This window comes from Macrotis lagotis, chromosome 1 (genome assembly GCF_037893015.1).
Source record: "Macrotis lagotis isolate mMagLag1 chromosome 1, bilby.v1.9.chrom.fasta, whole genome shotgun sequence".
Taxonomy (NCBI): Eukaryota; Metazoa; Chordata; class Mammalia; order Peramelemorphia; family Peramelidae; genus Macrotis; species Macrotis lagotis.
In genome coordinates this window covers 768,297,582-768,319,759 of record NC_133658.1, presented here as the reverse complement: position 1 = coordinate 768,319,759, position 22,178 = coordinate 768,297,582, and the positions used below count along the sequence as shown (strand labels likewise).

The 22,178-nt window shown below is 35.3% G+C and overlaps 1 pseudogene; it reads left to right on the top strand.

Annotated features, from left to right (window-relative positions):
* Positions 1 to 798: 798 nt before the first annotated feature.
* On the top strand, positions 799 to 7,455 carry LOC141506810 (galactose-1-phosphate uridylyltransferase pseudogene; annotated as a pseudogene).
* Positions 7,456 to 22,178: the final 14,723 nt, after the last annotated feature.

Here is a 22,178-nt window from a genome sequence, read left to right as displayed (position 1 = left end):
AAAATATTTTCTCTCTTGCTAGATATGAGATCCTGGGAATTATCTACATAGGAGTGATTATTATAAGCTGATGAAATTATTGTACAAATAGAAAGATGAGGATATCTAGACCAAAATTCATACATAGGGAATAGAACACTGATGATGAGGCAGTAAAAGAATGGTCAGATGACTTCCTGCCAAGATGAGAGAGAGCCAGCCAGGCACTGCTTTAGGCTCTCCTGGCTTTCCCTCAGAACTGTTATCAATTGCTCATAAATACTCAGTCAAGAGTGATTAAAAATGGCTTTTAAGACATCTTAACAAAGGACCACATCTCTCAAGAAAAGAGGGGGCCTAAATCATGTCAAGGTTGGGTCTTATATATAGTTTGAAAGGCTTGTTCTTCCCCCTTCATGTCAATCATTGGCCAAGGTCACAATCTAATTGATACAATCACTCATTATGTTTTTCCCTGTCTTGCTCCTTATACTAATAAGCATGTGGGAGTGAACAGCAACCTCCTTGATCAGGTCCAAAGGACGATAACACAGACCCTCATTCAACTTCAGCAAAGTTATTCTTGAATCTCCTTTCCTTTTGTCTAACTCTCCCCTTCCTGTAAATAGGCTGGCATCTTTCAGTTTTCCACAAAGACCAGACATCCTGGCTTTTGTAATGTATTATCCTCACAGACATCTGTGAAATTCTAGCAATACCCTCTCTCATCCTTGTGGAAACAAAATATTTGATTCTTTATCACAGAACCAATACAAAATCTTAACAGATTTTGGGTTGACAGAACCCACAGAAGAAGAGATGGGAACATCTCCCCGCAAGGTCTGTCATGGAGGAACATGGGTGTGCCCAGGACAGAGAACAGAGACCTAGTGCAAGGGCATGGAGTAAAGGGAGAAACTGAGAGCCCCAGTGGAAACCTTTGCTGTGTGTGCAACAGGAAAACTGAGAGAACTTCAGCACGGTTGCCCCAAGACACCCATCTACCAACCTGACTAGTGGGGAAGGTCTGGCTGTGAGCCCCTAAGCTTGTAACAGAGCCCCTCCCCCAGCCCTTTCCAAGGTGGGGGGGGTTCCCATGGGAGAGTCTGGTTTCCTCCAGGAAAAACACATAAACAATAGCAAATGTTTGCACCTTGTCCCAAGACCCAGGAATGGATAGCAGATCTTCTCAGTTCTGATTACACCAGAGAGAGCCTCTGGTATTTCTAGTCATGAACTCCTAGCCCAGATTGTGTGAGGCCATAAATGAATTCCCTAGGGAAAAAATCTCCAGGGTCAGATGGATTCACAAATGAATTCTATTAAACATTCAAGGAATAATTGGTTCCAATTCCATATAAACTATTTGGAAAAATAGGTGAAGAAGAAAGTCTCCTAAATTCCTTCTATGGCAGCAATATGGTGCTGATGCCTAAACCAGGAAGAGTCAAAAACAAAGAAAGAAAATTGTAGACCCATTTCCATAATAAATCAGGCTGCAAAAATTTTAAATAAAATATTAGCAAAGTGATTACAGCAAGTATCACCAGGATAATATACTATGATCAAGCAAGATTTATACAGGAATGCAGGATTGGTTCAATATTAGGAAAATATCAGTATAATTGACCATATCAATAACAAACCTAATACAAATCATATGATTATTTCAAAAGATGCTGAAAAACTTTAAAGAAAATACAGCACTCATTCCTTCTAAAAATATTAGATAGCTTAAGAATAAATGGATTGTTCTTTAAATGATAAGCAGCATCTATCTGAAACCATCAACAAGCTTTATATGTGATGGGAAAAGCTAAAAGCATTCCCAATAGGATGATGAAGGGATGAACCAAGGATGCCTGTTAACACCACTATTAGTTAATATTGTATGAGAAATGTTAGTTTTAACAATAAGAGAAGAATAAAAATTTGAAGGAAATGGAATTGGTAATTAAGAAACAAATCCTAAAAAACAAAAATCTAAAAAAACACCTAAAAATAAAAAAGAAACAAATCTCTCTCTCTCTTTGCAAACTCTAGAAAATCATCTTAAAATCTACTGGAAACAATTAGCAACATCAGCGAAGTTTCAGGATATATAATAAACCCACATAAATCCTCAACATTTCCATATATTATTAACATGATACAGCAGCAAAGGACAGAAAGAGAAATCCCATCTAAAATAATTTCAGATAGCATAAAATCCTTGGAAGTCTACCTGCCAAGGCTGAATCAGAAACTTTATGCAAACAACTAAAAACAGTTTTCACTTGAACAAAATCAGATCTAAATAACTGGACAAATATCAATTGCTAATGGGCAGGCCAAGCTAATATAATAAAGAGGACAATTCTACCTAAAGTAAATTATTTATTTATTATTTATTTAGTGCCATACCAGTGAAACTTCTAAAAAATAACTTTAGTGAGCTAGGAAATAATTATTGAATTCATATGGAGGAACAAAAGGTCAAGAATATCAAGGGAATTGTTGAAAAAATGCAAAGGGAGATGGCCTGGTCTTACCGGATCCATAATTATATTAAAAAGCATCAGTCATCAAAATGTCTAGAATTGGCTAAGAAATACAGTAGTGGATCATTGGATTAGATAAAGTGCAAAAGAGAAAGCAGTAAAAGGATGTGGGAAATCTGGGACTAATGCATTGTTGAAATTGTGAACTGATCCAACCTTTCTGAAGAGTAATTTGTAATTATGCTCAAAGGGAAATAAAAAATGTGCATACCTTTTGATCCATCAATACCACTACTGGGTCTGTATCCTGAAAAGATCATGAAAATGGGTAAAAATCCCACACGTACAAAAATATTCTGATCAGTTCTTTTTTGTAGTGACAAAGAATTAGAAATTATGGGAATGCCCATCAATTGGGAAATGACTGAACAAATTCTGGTAAAATGTACATCATGGAGCACTATTTTTCTATCAGTAATCATGAAGAATGAGATTTCAAAAAAGTCTATAAAGACTTGCATGAATTAATACTGAGATGACCAGAACGAGAAGAATATTATATACACTAACAACAATGATCAACCAACAGTCATCATTACAGCAATGAAATAATAAAAGACAATTTTAAGGGACTTGTGATGGAAAACACCATCCATAGCCAGAATAGGATTTGTGGAGTTCAAATGAAGACAAAAGTTTATTATCTTCAGTTTTTAAAAGTTATCTTGTGGGGCAGCTAGGTGGTGCAGTGGGTAAAGCCCCAGCCCTAGAGTCAAGAGTACTTGATCTCAAATCTGACCTCAGACACTTACTAATTATCTAGCTATGTGGCCTTGGACAAACCACTTAACCTCATTTCCTTGTTAAAAAAAAAAAAGATTTTCTTGTGTATTATTGAATTTTGTTATCTCAACAGTTTTCTTTCTTCCTTTTGGATCTGATTCTGTTTCTCAACATGTTCTGTTTCAATCTATGGTTAGCATGGTTAAAAAAAGTAATGTCTATAATTGGATTGTTTTCTGTCTGGGGAAGAGGGGAGGGGAGGGAGGGAGAAAGAAAAATAATAGAACTCAAAACCTTGCCAAAAAAAGATTGGCAAAAACCACTATTGAATATAGTTGGGAAAACAAATAAAATATAAGACTATATAATGCAATATATAAATATAAGAAACAAAATTTTAAAAAAAGAATGGTCAGAAGGCAGAAAGAGAAGCAATCAGATTTTTCAGATGATAATGGAAAAGTCACAGAAAAAGAGAATTCTTGATGGTTTCAAAATCCACAGAAGGTTAAATAGTAAGCATACTAAGAATTGGCTATTGGATCTAATGGTTATGAGAAAATTGGCTCTCTGAGATGAATACATTGGCAAATGTGACTGTCACAAAAACTCTAAATATCAATAAACTATTTTAAAAAAGAAATCATTGAAATGTTGGAGAGAACAATTTCAAGAGAGTATCAGAGTCACAAGTTGAGGGGGAGAGCAGTTAAACAATGGTCTGACAAAGATAATGAGGAAAATGATACATGCCTAATTTTCATGCTGGCCTTGTATGTAAGGTTTTATGCAAAAAAGTGCATATAGTAATAGAGGGGAGTCAAGGCTTCTGATGAGAGTTTGGCTTTCAAAAATGAGAAAAAGGCAAGGAACTTGAAATAAAGGACTCCAGTAAAAAGAAAAGTTTGTTAATCATAGAACAGATCTCCAGAGAACACAATGTAAGGGAAGGAGACTGAGCCATCAAGCCACATTTCAAAGCATGAACTAAAAGTAGAACAAAACCCTATAATCTGTCAAGAAGGCAGCATTTAAAGTTTAAGGACAATTATCTATGCAAATAAATAATATTGATGAACATTCATATGAGATTAATCAAATCACCACTTTGTTAATTCTGTACTTACAAATTATAATTATTGAGATTTAAATAACAACAAAGAAACACTGTAGAAGACAACTGTGAACATCAAAAAGCAAACAAACTTTATTATTCAATTAAACTGGATAATTACATATTTAGGACCCACTACAGTTCTAGCAAATTGCCTTGTTGTGAGCATTTAAATTGGTTCAGTCTCCAATCCACAGGACAGTGGATTGGACTAAATAGAAAAGAAAAATAAAATAAGGAATGAAAGAATGAAAAAAAAGCATTTAATTTAGAAAACTTATAAAACATCTCCAAGGAAAGGAGTTCCAATCCTTAGTTTTGAGACTTAGAGAAGTTTCATGGGCAGAATATGAAAACAAATGTAATTTTAATTATCATATATTTTGAATCACTAAAAATATACCAGAATTAAAAAGGGGTAAAAAAATAATAGAGGAGAAGATATGAGCAATATGATACATATGACCAAAGGTAGTCTTTAGATCTTAGATAGAAATAAAGGTTTTCAAAGAGATCAGTGGATTCCACAAATGCAGTTCCACCAAGTTCCATATCTCAACTCCTAGTTAGTTCAGGATATCTAGTTCATAATTGCTTTCTCATTGTGTCATTTAACTAAAATAACTAAAAGTCATAGGCTTTGGGAATTCCATGATTTGTCACTCAATACAATGTTTGATTTCCTAACATTGACATACTTACTACCTGTATCACTGTGTACAATTTACTACCTCTCTATGGTCTTACCTTCATTCTGAGAAGTGCTAAATTGGACTAAATGATCTCTAAAATCTCTTCCACTTTTAAATTAATGTTGAGGAAATACTTTATGGCTCTTTTGCTATTCAGTCATTTCAATTGAGTCCAACTCTTCATGAAGAATTCTTGGCAGAGTAACTGCTATGGCTTGCCATTTCCTTCTCCAGTTCACTTTATAGATAAAGAAATAGAGGCAAAAAAAGCATAACCTGATTTACCCAGAGTCAAAACACTAGTGTCTGTGGGCAGCTAGGTGTCCCAGTGGATAAAGCACTGGCCCTGGAGTCAGGAGAACCTGCATTCAAATTTGACCTTAATAATTACCTAGCTTTGTGACCTTGGACAAGTCAGTTAACCCCATTGCATTGCAAAATAAAAACAAAAAGATAAAACAAAAACAAAAGCAAAAAGCTAGTATCTGAGGTCAAGTTTGAAAAGAAAGATGAGTCTTCTTGATTCCAGGCCCAGCATTCTATCCACTTATCCACCTAGCTGTACAAAAGGAGATAGTAGTAGCTGTGAACTCATCCAAACTTTCTGGAGAGCAATTTGGAATTATGCCCAAAGGGCAATAAAATGAGCATATTCTTTAATCCAGCAATATCACTACTGGAAAAACATCACTTGTACAAAAATATTTATAGCAGCTCTGTTTGGGGTAGCAAAGAATTGGAAATCAAAGGGATATACATCAATTGGGAAATGGCTGAACAAATTGTGGTAGATGTATGTTATGGAATGCTATTGTTCTATTAGAAATAAGGAGAAATGGGATTTCAGAGAAGCCTAGAAAACTTCCATGAATTGAAGCTGAGCAAGATGAGCAGAACTAGAAGAACATTTTACACCCAAACAGCAACATGAGGGTGATTCTCAACCTTAATAGACTTGCTCATTCCACCAGTGCAAAAATGAAGAACAATTTTGGGGTATCTGTGATAGAGAATACCATCTGTATCCAGAGAAGGAACTATGGAGTTTAAACAAAGACCAAAGATTATTACCTTCAATTTAAAAATAAAAGGAGATAGCAGGCATCAGTTAAGAAAATATATCTCAGTTGAATTTTTTTAATAAATTATGAAAATTTCCAGAAAAGATCAGGGAAAGTGATTTCTTCAGTAAGAGGGAGAATGCCCAGTCTATTAGAAGACTACTTTAAGCAAATCTCACAAATCTCATAGAAGTCTAGAGGATCCAAATTTTAGGGGGGATTATCATAAAATAAAATGGCAACAGTATGCTTATTCTTGGTGTTGAAGTGACCCTACATTCTTACAGGAGGTAGCAAAAGAATACACAAACTCTGGCAAGTTCTCCTTATTAAACTCTATGGAGACCTCATCCACTCTTACCACTAATATTCCCAACTCCTTGAGTTTTGGAGCAGAATAATAGAACTCTTTAGAGATGCAGTCTTAATGGTCTAAATTAGAGTTAAGGGGGAAGAGAGAAATATTAGCATTGGAAGTCAAAAAGAATTCTAGAGTACATATATCACCAGAATCCTGAAAGTGACTGATAAATGAAATGAGAAGGACTCTTGGAACCTGAGCTTGGTTCCTGGAATTTTAGGGTAGTGACTTATTTCTTCTATCATCTTTCCCTGTCTACTTGCCACTTTCCTTCTTTTCTCAAACAAAGCCATGTCTCTTTCCCCTATCCTGAAAATAACAAAAAAAAAAAATTTAAAAACCCACAATATATAGATAGCATCCTATCCTCCCTTTAATATCTAAAATACTTAAGAAGGTCATCTAATAAAATAGAAGGAATTGACACGTTGCTCCAAACTGTATCCCCACTTTCAGAGTGGGCAAGCAGCTTCTTGAAAGATGTGGTCTAGGGGCAGAATGAAACCAGAGGGACTCTCAAAAGCAGCATGGATGCCCCATGTTTTGGAGGTATGGGCATCAGGAAGCTGAGAGGAAGGAGTGAGTAGTCTTAGAAAGTGAACATTGGAAGGTGCTGGTACCCTTCTGGGCTGTCTGATCTTTGCAGACAATGTTGTTGCCACAAAGACAAGTGAAGCTGCTTCCAGAGCTGAGCTCTGCAGAATGGGATAATCTGTCCTGTACCATGAAGAAGCTCCTGACCAAATAAGACAATCTATTTGAGACATCCTTCCTGCATTCCATGGGTTAGCAAGGTACCCCTTCTGGGCCTGAAGCTGAGGCTGATTGTGACCATTGGCAGCTCTATACCTACTACTACTACTATCTACCACTGCTTTGATCAGGCACCATCAGAAATTTCATGGTTGGTTATGAGATGCTAGCCCAGTCTCAGAGGGATCTGATCCTGGAGCAAGCAGCGGTGATTGAGGAAACTACTAGATAATTATAGGCTTTCATAAAAGGATTCACTGTGACCATGACCCCTCAGGAGGAGGTCATAGTCAGGACCCAGTCTAAGCTGTCTTTTACCCCCCCACCCCAATTTGCTTCAGTCTCCTTATCTCACAGGGTGGGGGAGGGGTCTTTAATTGGCAAATAAATCAAATATGCCTGAAAAAAAAATTAAGGAATCAGAATTGGCAATGAGGAAATAATGCTTTCACTCTCTGCAGATGACATGATGTTATAATTAGAGGACCCAAGAAAATCATCAAAAAAAACTGCTTGAAACAATTAACAAACTCAGCAAAGTAGCAGGATACAAAAATAAACCCACATAAATCATCAACATATAGATATATAGACAGATAGATATAGATAGATAGATATACAACAAATTCCAAGAGCAAGAAATAGAAAGAGAAATTCCATTTAAAGCAACTGCAGCCAATATTAAATATTTGGGAATATACCTCCCAAAGCAAATCCAGAAACTGTAAAAACACAATTACAAAACACTTCTCACATAAAGAAAATCAGATCTTAACAATTAGAAAAATGTCAATTGTTCATAGTTAGGAAAAGCTAATATAATAATAATGACAGTTCTACCCAGTGTCATACCAATGAAACTACCTAATAACTATTTTGCTAGCTAGAAAAAATAATACAAAATTCATCTAGAGCAAAAATCGGTCAAGAATATCAAGGAAACTGATGAAAAAAATGTAAAGGAAAGTCAACCAGATCTAAAACTATACTATAAAGCATCAGTCATTAAAACTGCCTAGTACTGGTTAAGGAAAAGGGTAATGGATAAATGGATTAGGATAGGTTCAAAAGAAACAGTAGTTTAAAAATAATAATCTACTGTTTGACAAATTCAAAGACATTAGCTTTTGAGATAAGAACTCACTATTTGACAAAATATTGTTGGAAAAACTGAAAAAAAATAGTATGATTAGGCATAGACCTACATCTCACACTATACCTAAAAAAGGTCAAAATAGGCATAGAATTTAGTCCAAAAGGGCAACAGCATAGTTCAATTAATACCAAGAAATACTCTGTCAGATATATGGAAAGGAAAGAAATTTATAACCAAACAGGAAATAGAATACATTATAAATTGCAAAATGAATGATTTTGACTATATTAAATTTTTAAATTTTGCACTATTAAAATCAATGCTGTAAAAATTAGAAGGAAAACTGAAAGCTGGAAAACAATTTTCATAGCTAGAGCATCTGATAAAGGTCTCATTTCTAAAATATACTGAGAATTGCATCAAATTTATAAGGTTACAAGTCAATCCCCAATTGATAAATGGTCAATGGATATTAACAGACAGTTTTCAAATGAAGTTGTTGAAATCATTATTGATTAAAGTAATGCAAATTAAAACATATGAGGTTCCACCTCACACCTATCAGATTGGCCAAGATGACAATAAGGAAAAATGATCAGTGTTGGAGAGATTGTGGGAGGACTGGGATGTTAATGCATTGTTGGTCAAGCTGTGAACTTAATCAACCATTCCAGAGAGTAATATCGAACTATGCCTAAAGAACAATAAAACTGATCATACCCTTTGGCCCAGCAATTTCAATACTAGATCTACATCTAGAAGAAATAATAAATGGAAATGGTCTCACATGTTCCAAAATATTCATAACAGCTCTTTATGTAGTGGTAAAGAATTGAAAATTGTGGGGATGCCCAATAATTAGGGAATGGCTGAACTAATACAATGGTCAGACTCAAGAGAAGCATGGAATGAATTACAGGAGCTGATGTTGAGCAAAGGGAGCAGAATTATTAACAACAACTTTTTGAACTGAAAAACCTTGATAGATGCAGCTCCTCTCAGCAGTTCAAACAACCAAGACAACTCTAGGAGACCAATTATGGACAATGCTATACCTATCCAGGGGAAGAATAACAAAAAAAAAACAACAAAAAATTGAAAAACCCCTACAGAATCTGAATGAATATCACACTTACTTCTTAATACATTTCTTTCCTGTCTCATGGATTTCTTTCATTGCCTTTTGTCCTAATTTCTCATATCGAAAATGACTAATCTGAAAACATAAGTGTGTTTGTACAATATTCACCCGACTGCCACTGGGAGTGGGGTGTGAGGGGAAAGGAGGAAAAATATGCATATGCATATGGATGAATGTTGCAAAAGCTTCATGACATGTAATTGCAAAATAAAATAAAATATCAATTGAAAAGAAAAAAAGACATTTGTCTACTAGAGCTAACTCCACCCTCTTTCCTTTCACTCACTTATTATTCTAATAGTTTGGTTTCTAACCTAATTCAAGCAGAACTATTCTTTCCAAAGTTACCAGTGAATTGTCTGAGAACCAGCCTCAATTAATTTATAAATAAATAATCAATAGATTCAAAGTATTCAGGTTCAAGGCTGATGGGGACTCAGGATAAATTATGAAGCCTCTTTTATGTCTTGCAAGAAGAAAAACAGGAAAAATAATGACATTGCACGTGTACAATACATGTGTATATGTGGGCATATAAACATGCATGTGTATAAGTGTATAATGTTTGAATGTTTTTTTCTCCTTCTAGAAAAAGAGTTCTTAAACTTTTTTGGGTCATCCATAACATTGGCAATATGGGGAAGTTAAGAAGCTCCTTCTCAGAATAATGGTTTCCTTTAATGTTAGACAAAATAAGAATATATATTGTCCCTCAATCTAAATTCTCAGGACCTTTAATTATTCCCCCTAGCAGCTATAGTATGAACAGGAATAATTAGTTGTGTAATTACTGCTACAGTAGAAAGGTCTCATGGAAAAGGAAGGTTGTTGTTCATATCATTTATAACAATCTGTCTCCTTCTTAACTTCTTTTTTGTTTATTTTAAGATTAAAATCTGATAGTAGGAAGTTGAGGTCTCCCACTAGTAGAGTTTTGCTGTCTATATCTTCCTGTAATTCTTTCAACTTATCCTCTGAGAATTTCAGTGCTATCCCATAGGGTGCATACATATTAAGTATTGAAATCACTTTATTGTCTATTATACCTTTTAGAAGGATATAGTTCCTTCCTTATCTCTTTTAATGTTATCTATTTTTGCAGCTGCTATGTTTGAGATAAGGATTGCTACTCCTGCTTTTTTTCACTTCAGCTGAAGCTAAATATATTTTGCTCCAACCTTTTACATTTACTCCATATGTATAACTCTGCTTCAAATGATTTTTTTGTAAGCAGCATATTGTAGGATTCTGGATTCTAATCCACTCTACTATTCGCTTATGTTTTAAGGGAGAGGTCATCCCATTCACATTGAAAGTTATAAATAGTAACTCTTTATTGCCCTCTATGCTATCTTCCCTTTGATTGTATTCTCCCCCTTTTTCACATTATCCATATTCCTCAGTACTTTGTTTCTGAATACTGCCACCTTCAGTGTGTTTCCCTTCCTATATCCACCCCCTTTCCTTTCTATCCCCTTTCCTTTTTCCCTTTTCCCTTCCCTTCCTTCAAATAGTTCCCCTTTTTATCACCCTCCCTATCTCTGTCCCCCCTCCCCTTTTCCCCTTTTAATACTTGAAAGGTAAAATATTTCTTAAGTTAACTGAATTTCTGTGTAAGTTAACTTTAAGCCAAGTCTGATGAGAAGAAGATTCAGGTGTTTCTTATCTCCTCCCTCCTTCCCCTCTATTACAATAGGTCTTTTATACCTCTTTATGTAATGAGATTTACTCCATCCTCCTGTCTCCTTCCTGTACCCCTTTGAAGGGAAGTAGTGTTTTTAAATCATTTTATCTGAGTTACAGAAAATCATGAGTATCCATCAGTTCTGGTTAAGTATATTCTCTCTAATACATGTTACAATTCTCAAGAGTTATTAGAGTCCCTCTCCGAAACAGTGATATAGCCAGTGTCTTCCCATTGGATAGCAGTCTCATGACTAAGTCATGAGTATCCATCACTTCTGGCTAAGTATATTCTCTCTGATAGAGTTACAATTCTCAAGAGTTATGAGAATCTTTTTCCCATACTGGGATATAGACAGTTTCATGTTATTGGATAGCAGGTTTTTTTTCTCTTTACCCATTTTTTTTCCTTTCCATGTGTCTCTTGAACCTTCTGTTTGATGTCTAAATTTTCTATTTAGCTCTGGTCTTTTCATCAGGAATTGTTGGAAGTCACCCATTTCGTTAAATGACCATCTCTACCCCTGGAAGAGAAGACTCAGTTTTGCTGGATAATGGATTCTTGGCTGCATTCCAAGCTCCCTTACTATTCAGAATATCTCATTCCAGACCCTTTGATCCTTTAATTTTGATGCAGCCAGGTCCAGCATAATCCTTTCTGTGGCTCCTTCGTATTTAAATTGTTTCTTTCTGGCTGCTTGCAGGATTATCTCTTTTATCTGATAGTTCTGAAATTTGGTCACAACATTCCTTGGTGTTTCCATTTTAGGATCTCTTTCCAGAAGAGATTGATGTATTCTTTCAATAACTATTTTTCCCTCTGGTTCCATGATATCAGGGTAATTTTCCATCACTAAATCCTGTAATATTAAGGACAGGCTTTTTTCTCTTCAATGTTTTCAAGAAGTCCTAAAATTCTCAGGTTGTCCCTCCTCAATCTATTCTCGAGGTCAGTGGTTTTGCTGATGAGGTATTTTATATTTTCTTCTACTATTTTGATTTTTTGGTTTTGTTTAATAGATTCTTACTGTCTCATAAAGTCGTTAGTTTCCATAGACTCCATTCTTTTTTTAACAGAAGAATTTTCTTCATTTGCCTTTTGCAACTCCTTTTCCAATTGCTCAATTCTATTTTTTTAAGAGTTTTCCATTTGACCAATTGAGATTTTGAGAGAATTGTTTTCTTGTTGCAAGGTGTTAATTTTCTCTTCCAAATTTTCCAATTGATTTTTAAACTCCTTTCTTATTTCTTCAAGGAAGTCTTTCCATGCTGGAGAGCAGGTCATATTCTCCTTATATTTTCTAGGTCTCTCTAAGTTAGTGTCTTCTCTTTCCAAGAATTTTTCTATGGACCCTCTTTTGTGCGGGACTTTCTTCATTATCCTAAGACCTTGTATTGGGGAGGGGCTGGTTCACAGAGGTCTGATGTTGTGATCCCTAGAGGCTTTGCTCACTGAGTGTAATATCTCCAGATGACCAGTAGGGAGTGCTGCTTCTTTCCCTGGAGTGTCTGTGACTTTGATTGAGGCCGTCTCCCTTGGCCTAGAGGAGTGGTTGAAGTTGTTGAATACTTTTATCTTTGATCAATGGTGGACTATACCCTGGAGTGAGGTCATCACCTTCCCTATTCCCAGTTGAGCTGGTTCTGCTGTTCAGCCTTAGCCTGGGACAGAAGATGGACTGTTTTTCTTCTGGGGAGAGGTTTCAACTGAAATGAAGGTAGGGACTCTGAATTCCTACTGACCAGAGGAGCCCAGGGATCCATGTCTGCAGTTCTCCTGCCCCAGCCCCAGAATTCTCTCTCCAGCCCTGCCTGCAAGCTCTAGATAGTTAGCGCCACAACCAATGCCTCTGCTTCCTAGTTGACGCAAGCCCCTATGGCTGACCAGGCTCTAGTCATGCCTCTAATGGAGCCAGTCTGGTTCCCAGGCCCTCAGGCTCCCGGGGTCCAACCCTACCACTAATCGGGCTAATCTGAGGCTGATCCAGGCTCCCAGGCTCTCTTGATCAGTGCTCCCAGCAGAGTACACCCCTGTGCCCAGACTCACCCATGATCTTGGAAGACAGATCCTGAGGTGGATGCTCTTCTCCTAGTTTTTCTTTCTGGATGTTGTAGATCATATATCTGTTAAGAAGTTTGTTTCATATCATATATGAGGGAAGATCAGGAGACCTTTAGCACTATGCCTATCTTCTCTCTGCCATCTTGACTGGAAGTCTAGAAAATTGTTATTTCAAACCTGGTCATCTCTACCTGAACACCAATGAAATGATAAAACACTGAAGTATAGGCTTGATTTGGAAATTCCAAGTCAATATGAAAAGGTTACATTTAGAGTAGTGATGACTTTCTTTTCATTTCTGTATCCCTAGTAGCTTACATAAATTCTTCCTGTTAGTCTGTTGTACTTACTAAACCCATTCCACATATCTATGCACATGAGGCACCAAAAAATGCACAAGACCTAATTCCTATACTTCAAACATCATCCACTCTAGTAAGAAAGACAAACTACACTTAAGAGAAGATATGTAGCAACAGATACTTAAGTTACACATGTCAAAGGATCAATCAGAAAGAAAAGTGTCCTTTTGATATATTAAAACAAAATTAGATTTGTAGGTTGATTGTGGGTGAGATAGAGAGAAGGAACACAAGCACTCAAACATTATATGTCAGGAAGTATATTATTTTGCAATCATGCAAAGGCTATTCAACCCTACAGACCCTTGGGACAGTATAGATAGAGGTTTGAGAATATCAATCAAATGTAACAATTGTTAAGCACCTACCACATGCCAGACTTTCTATGAAAAGGTCTGGAGATAAAAAAAAAGAAGTTCAAGACCATCCCCCACCCTAAGGATATTGAACTGTCATAGATTAGAAATTGTAGCAAGTATTTGAGCACTTGAACATTTCTTAATCTGGAGTTATATAACATGCTTCTGTAGGAATGCTACAAGGAAGGAGAAAAGGATTTTTTAAATTCATTGAAAACCAGAGAAATCTGAATTTGAAGAAACACTGTCACAATAGATGTTTAATAAACACTTGTTGATAGAGTGATTGAGAAGGGATCTGAGAAACTGGGGTATCTGTAGTCTTGTGATAGTTTGTAATCAAGCCTTAAGTCATGGGGGGGCAGGGTTAAAGAGCGACAGACATAGAAACAGAGAGAGAGAGAGAGAGAGAGAGAGAGAGTAGGTAGGAATAGCGATAACCTGGATTCTTTCTGCACACACCCACATATCCAGACACACACACACACACACACACACACACACACACACACACACACACACACACGACCAGACCTGAAACAAAAAATATTAATAATAATCTGCTTACTAACTTTTTGCAAATTGTTGAGGAGACTATTTTAAGCAATACTTGACTTCTTAATTATTGGAAAGCAAACACTTTGTGCTACCTTTCCATATGGACTTCTGGCTATTACTCATTTTTCTTTGAAAAGGCATTATTGATAGAAGAGATGCATAAAGCAACTCAATTGTTGTAACAATATATCATTCTAATTTTGAAATTATCACTGTTGAGATGATTTTTGTAGGCTAATTTTGATTTAACACATAAGTGCTAAAGGGTAGTAGTCTTATTTCCAGTATTCTACCCTATTAAGAAGCCACATTCTTTGACCACACTCCAGTCAAGGAATGCTTTTGTCAGTGATAAATGGCTGAAAGCACACTGAGACAAATAAAATGCAAATCCAGCTTGGAAGAAAAAGATATGTGTTTGCGTGTGTGTGTGTGTGTGTGCATGTGTGTGTGTGTGTGTGTGTGTGTGTGTGTATGTATATTATGTATATTTAAATAAGTATAGAAAAAAACAAATGTACCTTTCAAGAAAAGAGACTAGAAGCAATTGGAATAAGCAACTAAGTTGGCTTATTCCTATTGATGTTTCCTATTTATCTTGAGGAATGTTCCACACCAGTAAAATTTCATTCTTTGTACTTTGTCATCACATTTCTATATGAATTTAATTCTCCCTCCCCTCCTTTTTAGCTATTTTTAATGTATGTTTCTTGAGGGCAACAGTACCTGGGACATAGAATGCAGTTAATAAATGTTTATTCACTTCATTTTACTTCATTTCCCCACAAAGACTCTAAAGTGGCTTCTAAATAATGTAGGTTGAATAGTGGTTTAGTGGATAGAGCACCAACCCTGAGTCAGGAGGATCTGAGCTCAAATCTGACCTCAGACCATGAGACTTATTAGGTGTGTGACTTTGGGCAAGCCATTTCAACTCACTGCCTTGCAAAATCCAAAAAAAAAAAAAAAAGATTGTATTGGTCTGTATAAATTAATAGCTATCATATCCTGATATTGGTGATCAGAATCTTTGGTGGGACACGTTACAAATGAGTAGTTCATAAGTGGCATGCCCTTCATGAAGGAAGGATTCAAAAGGACTTCATGAAACACAAGGTAGGAATAGCATTTTTTGTTGAGTTAGTTGGACTATTTGTCACATTAAAGCCTGTTGGACAGAGCAACATGTATTGACTATGTTCCCAAAGGAATGAGGACTCCTATGAAAAAAATTCACTGAAAAATTTCTCTCTGTGGGCAGAAGGGATTAATGGCTTCACCCTTATAATTAACTTATTAGACTGGTAACTTTGCACAGCTCTTCCTCATCTAAATTCGATTCATTTGGAAGTCGTAACATTACCTTTCTGATGTCACTGGTCTTCTATAAGAAGGAGAATGCAAGGTAAACAAAAATAACAACAACAACAACACAATGATAACTAGAAGTGTTCTTTACTCCAACTATGCATAAGACTGGCCCTAATTGTTATCTTTGGTACACCTAACATCGAATTTGTCCCATTAACCATGTCAAAAAGTCTCTTGCCACTTGCTTGAATCAGGTAAGCAGTGTAAGTATTTACTAAAGCAGACCAAAAATAGCATCGTCAACACAAAAGGAATACTTTCTCTCACCTCAGCAATTTTTCTTTTCAATGAGTAAATAGTTTCTGCAAATTCACCCTTGTGTTCTATAGGTTTCTCCTTTAATTTTGATCTATTGGGGCTGAAAAATTTCATTTGCTGGTATGTATCTTGACTGAGAAGTTTATGGATAACAATATTCATGTCAAAATCAGTGCTTTGCTCCTTTGTGATACAAAGGATATTTCCAGACAGTCTAAAGTGAAGATTTATAATGTAGTTGCAGAATATCATTCAAATGTCTTGGCCCATTAAGTTACTATTGATGCTTAACTAATGTGCTCTTCCCTTGAAATGACTATCTTTTCAAAACATTGGATTGGGACATGCCAAGGAGATGGAGATATTCTATTCCAAAGAGAGGAATTCAGAATTCATCTAGGCTCAGATCTGAAGTACTAGACTAGAAAAAAATCAGAATATAAACACATTTTTCTCATTTATCTACAGCAAATAAAACATTTGCTCATATATTGCTACATAAAATACCAGGAACAGAATGCCCCAGGATTTTATCCTTAACCCTGTTCTGATCAACAGTTTTATCTATCCATTGAAAAGATAAATAGCCTATTTAGCAAATATGAAGCTGAGAGAAAACTGGGAGGGTAAATCTATTAAAATGACATGGTCAGGGTGGCAGCTATTCCCAGTGGTTAGAGCACCTGCCCTGGAGTCAGAAGACCCTGAGTTCAAATCTGCCCTCAGACACTTAATAATTACCTATCTGTATGACCTTGAGCAAGTCACTTAACCCTACTGCCTTGTAATAAACAAAAAAAGAAAGAAAAAGAAAAAGATATGATCAGGATCTAAAAAGGTCCTGAGAGGTTTTAATGGTAGTTCTGTATTTTCTTAAACTATTCAGACCTAAACTTTTAAAATGTCTTTAATTTTATCAATGTGGGCATATTTTCTAGCAACACAGATCTCAATCCTTATATGATTTTGTAGGGAGTTTTTGATAATTATTTTTGACAATTATTTTGGATAACAGGTATAAAAATCCTTCACTCACCCAATCTCAGAGTCTTTCTAACATGGTAGAACTTGTCAGAATTTTCATTACAGTGATATATCTTTCATGAACCTAGATAGCTTCCCTATCATGATGAGGCATAAGAATACAGTTTTAGTTGAGATAAAACTTGTACAGCAGGTGCCTCCATCTTTCTATTCATAAAAACTATTGACAGACCATTATATCAAAAGCAAAAATAATTAATTCAGAAAAAAATCAGTAAGTATAATATCCTGCATGTGTATTCAAAAGCTTAATGGGAGGAGGGGAAGATACATGACGAGAGAATAATACATGCAAAAGATACTTGAAATTTTCATTGTATTTCAAGATCAATATCTATTAGCTCTATATATGTCCCAAAACTCTATGTATTCTGAATTTACTCTGGAATAGACATGACTTGGAAATAAGTTATAACTACTTCAAAGTATTTGAGGGACTATCAAATAAGAGGGGAATTATACCAAAAGGAAAGGAGAGTGGATTGCAAGCTCCTTGATGACAGAACTTCATTTATTGCTCCAAACACATATTCAATAATCACTCATTAAATTAAAAAGAATTGAATTCACACCATATCAACCTAGGTTCTTTTCCTTTTTTTTTGAAAGCATAGGTAAAGAAATTAACCAAGGTCAGCTGGAAAGACAAATCTTGACTTAATTTGGTGATGGAATTGAGAAAGTTGAATGTTGTCACTATTAGAGGGTATTCAAAACTAAAATTTACTGCTACGGGAAGTAGTAAGTTCCTAACCACAAGAAAATTTCATACAGAGGCTGAATGATCACATTTTAGGGTTACCATATATATGATTCTTGCTTGAAGATAGTTGGTCAGGATGTTTTTTGAGGTTCTTTCATTTTAAAAATTGTTTAATTCTAGGATCCTAAATATTGTGCAGGATTATGAAATATGAAACATTCATTGAAGCATTCTCTTCATATTTTACTGTATTCTCTTAATATTTTCATGTGGAACTATTTGGTAAATAAGTCCTAATTCTTGTTGTATGCTTCATGCCTTTGTCCTCTTCATACAAAGCTTCTAGTTTTACAATCAAAGATGCTGTAGTTAAGATATATTCCCTTATAAATGGATGTGGTTGAAAAAATAGGTGACAACTAAGTAAAGGCAGATCATCAACAACAACACCATTACCAAGTATTATGTGCCATTGTTGGGAAAACTCTATATAGGAATTCAGTCGATGTAACTATAGTGATTATATTTTATGAGTCAATAGAGACACATAATCAGGATCTAAAGATATTCCATTTTGCAAAGATTTATTATTTTCTAAAACAGGAATACATATAGGTATTCTCTTCTTGACATTGATTGCCTTGGAAAATAAGGACAATAAAAACTTAAGCCTTGGATTCTTGATTTACTCTCAGAAAATCACTTCTTTCCCCTACAAGGATGAGAATAAGCAAAACCTCAAACACTCCAAAATGAGCCTAAAACTGCTGTGCATGCTACAATTTCCCCACAAGTTTCACTGTCTTGTTCAGTTTTGCCACTTATTCACACTATGGTATTATGACAGTTTAAAAAACCTCTTCCAGCTTCACACTAGAACAAAAAGCTGGTCTAAAATGATCACCAGCATCAAAGAATCCTTTCCTACTCTCTAATAATTTATTTTTCCCAATTGCTTTAATAGAGTTAATAATTGGTTGTATCCATCCCCAATTGTTTTGTCTAAACTATTATCAAGCTTGCATACCTGTTCCCTGGGTTGTTGTATTTGTACACTGGATATAATTTTCACTGATTCCATATGCTTTTATTTATTCAAGTCTCTGACCCATGGATCTCTACATGGAAAGCAAAAAAATCATTGATACTAAAGAACAGCTAAATAGTCTTACTTTTGATTTTATATATTTAATATGCAAGACAAAATAGATAAACCTGAGAAGTCCATTTTTATTTGGGTAATCTAAAAGCCCCTTGGAAGTCTGTTGATCCATCCTGAAGTTGTCTTGAGGCAGATTTTCAAGAGGAGCTGAATGCTATATAAAGTAGTGAGCTCAAATCACCCCCTTCCCTTCCCCTGAAATTGCTTTATTCAAAAACCAGAGAGAGAGAACTCATTTAAGGTCTCCCTGAATATTTCAAATTCCTAGCATGAACTTCTTTTCAAGTAGAATGAGGACTATATATTATATAATATATAACATATTATACATCAATAGTATAAGTAATACATTAACATGTTATCTCTTCATCTAGATAATTAGCTCCCTGAGGGTAGAGTCCTTGTTTTGAATTTCTTTGTGTCCCCATTATTAACTAATGCCATACACAGAGCAAGTATTCAAGAAATACTCATTGAATGAATTTCATATTACAAGCAGGTCAATCTACTGGAAAAGAAACTTCTCAAACAAAGATAGCAGTAAATCATACATAGAAAGACATTCACAAAATCATGAAATTCTGGATTCAGGTCTCACTTCTACACCTACTGGCTCTGTGATACTTGACATGTCATTTGTGCTCTCATTTCTCCCAAGACTACTTGCAAATACTGTAATTTTCAAAGCAGATGCCCAGATGAACTGACAAAGGAAGTAAATTTCTGCAACTTTCCCATATCAATAAAGACACATCATTTCATTTCCAAACCATGAAGACTACACTCTAGTCATCTATCTCACCCCTTTCCCCTGGTGATGGCGTCATATCCTGGGAATCTAGGCTAAGATAAGTGAACTTTTGCTTTATCTAACTTTCAGGTTTACTAACTATCTCTACTTACATTGCTTAATGTTGTATTACTATATTTATTACCCAGGCTACTTTGCCACTGTCCAATCATTTCCAACCATGCCTCTTGGCAAATTCCCTTCTCATTTATTGCTCTTTTTATTTGATGGTTTCCTTCATTGGAATGTCTGTATCTTGAAGAAAGTTGTTATTTTGCTTCTTTGTATTTTTTCCCAAAGATTTTGTGCAGATCTAAGAATGTTGTAAATATTTAATCAATGTTGGGGGGTTTTATTCATTCCTTAAACAAAGAGAGGAAGGAAAAAGGCACAAGTTCTCAGAACTTTATCTTTGATACCCATGACATTAATGGTAATCAATAAACATACTCTTCAATATGTCTTGCAAAATCAACAAAAATATATCCTTCTTATTTGCCAAGAGTATTTCACACATCATTGCTTTCTTCCACTTACATAGTTCAGCTACCATACTGTCCTTGATTTGACATATTAAAATAATCTTCTATTTGGTCTCCTTGCCTCATCTCTGCTCACTCTGCTTCATCCTCCAAACAGCTTCCAAAATACTCTCCCTAAAGTACAAGTCTCATCATACCATCCTTCTTCTCAATAAAATCCAGTAATTCCCTATTACAAATGCTAAGATTTTAAAAAGAAAACTCCCATTTGTCTATGCATGAACTGGCTCTTTCTTACCTTTGCTGCCTTTATAAATATGACACCCTTCTCCATTGTACTTTAGAGTCCAGTCATACTGTCATACTTCTGCCTGTTTCCTTCCTCTCTTTGTTTAAGGAATGAATAAAAACCCCCAACATTGATTAAACATTTACAACATTCTTAGATCTGTACAGTCTGCTTGCTGTCCCTCACCCATTATTCTCACACGTGACACTCTATCTCCCATGTTTTGTCTCATGCCTAGAATATTCTGTTTCTTCACCTCTGCTTCTTAGAATCCCTGATTATCTTCAAGACTTAGTTCAAAAAAAACAAAAATAAGAGAGAAAGATGTATACTTCTATCATTGTCTCTATCTCTCCCCTGCCACCTTCTAAAGCTATACTTTATCAAGGCCAAAATTCACACCTTCATGTTCTATAACAATTCTTCAGCCCAAACTAAAACATTAAAAGTAACAGTAAAAGTAAGACTCTAATTTCTATCAGATTCTATAATGTTTATTTCATATTCCAGTTGCAAACAAAGATGTTGGCCTATTTCATAAAGGAAACTATCTCTTTTGACCCAATTCCTGTGTTATTCTGAGACCTTTAATACTAATGGACTACAGTAAATACCTGGAAAACATTCAACAAATCTGAACTACCCAGCTAAAGATATTCTTGGAATCATAGTTAGATTTCCCTCAAGTCAGGTAGTTTCGTTCAACTAATTGCACTGCAGTATCTAATAGAAATAAGTGAATGGCAATATAGCCTATATTCAATCAACTATTTAAATTGTCTATAAAATCACTAAATTCACAAAATGTATTAAGGTCTATTCATGTTTAAGGATATCAAACCATTTCCCTCCTTTTCCAAACTAATATTTTGTTCCCTAAGACACCAAGATAATATACTCTTCTCTACATAACAAATAAGTAAATTCTATTTTTAGAAAAAAAAGTAGACATGAAACTTTAAAAATAGTACAATAAATAAGGAAGTGATTTTTTTAAAATAGAGTTATATTTACAAAAGAATATTATCAAAGAGTTTTTTGAAAGAGAAAGTTCTGATAGAACTCTACAACTTTCTTTTTTTTGTAGATTTTTCAAGGCAATGGGGCTAAGTGGCTTGCCCAAGGCCACACAGCTAGGTAATTAATGTCTGAGGTTGGATTTGAACCCAGGTACTACTGACTCCAAGGCTGGTGCTCTATTCATTGCACCACCTAGCTGCCCCTGAACTCTACAACTTTCAAATTTGATCAGCTTCAATTTATAGAGAGCTTTTTGAAAAATGCATCCATTCTGCAAAGTAAAGTCCACCTATACAAAGACATTTCCCACACTTTTGAATATATTCCTGGGAAAATAAAGTGAGAAGAAAGATAGAAATAAAGTTAAAGGGTACCCTGTGTGTTTTAGGATGGCCTCAGTTTCTTTGATCCTTGAGAATGTCATCAAAGTCTGATTTCCATGGCCCATTATTCTAGACACTTATATGTTCAGTCTTCATCACCTCAATATGGGAGAGAATGATATTGGATTTTGCTCAGAACAAGTCATCATATGAGTACCACTTAGTGACACAGGGAAAGTTATCCTCAGGACC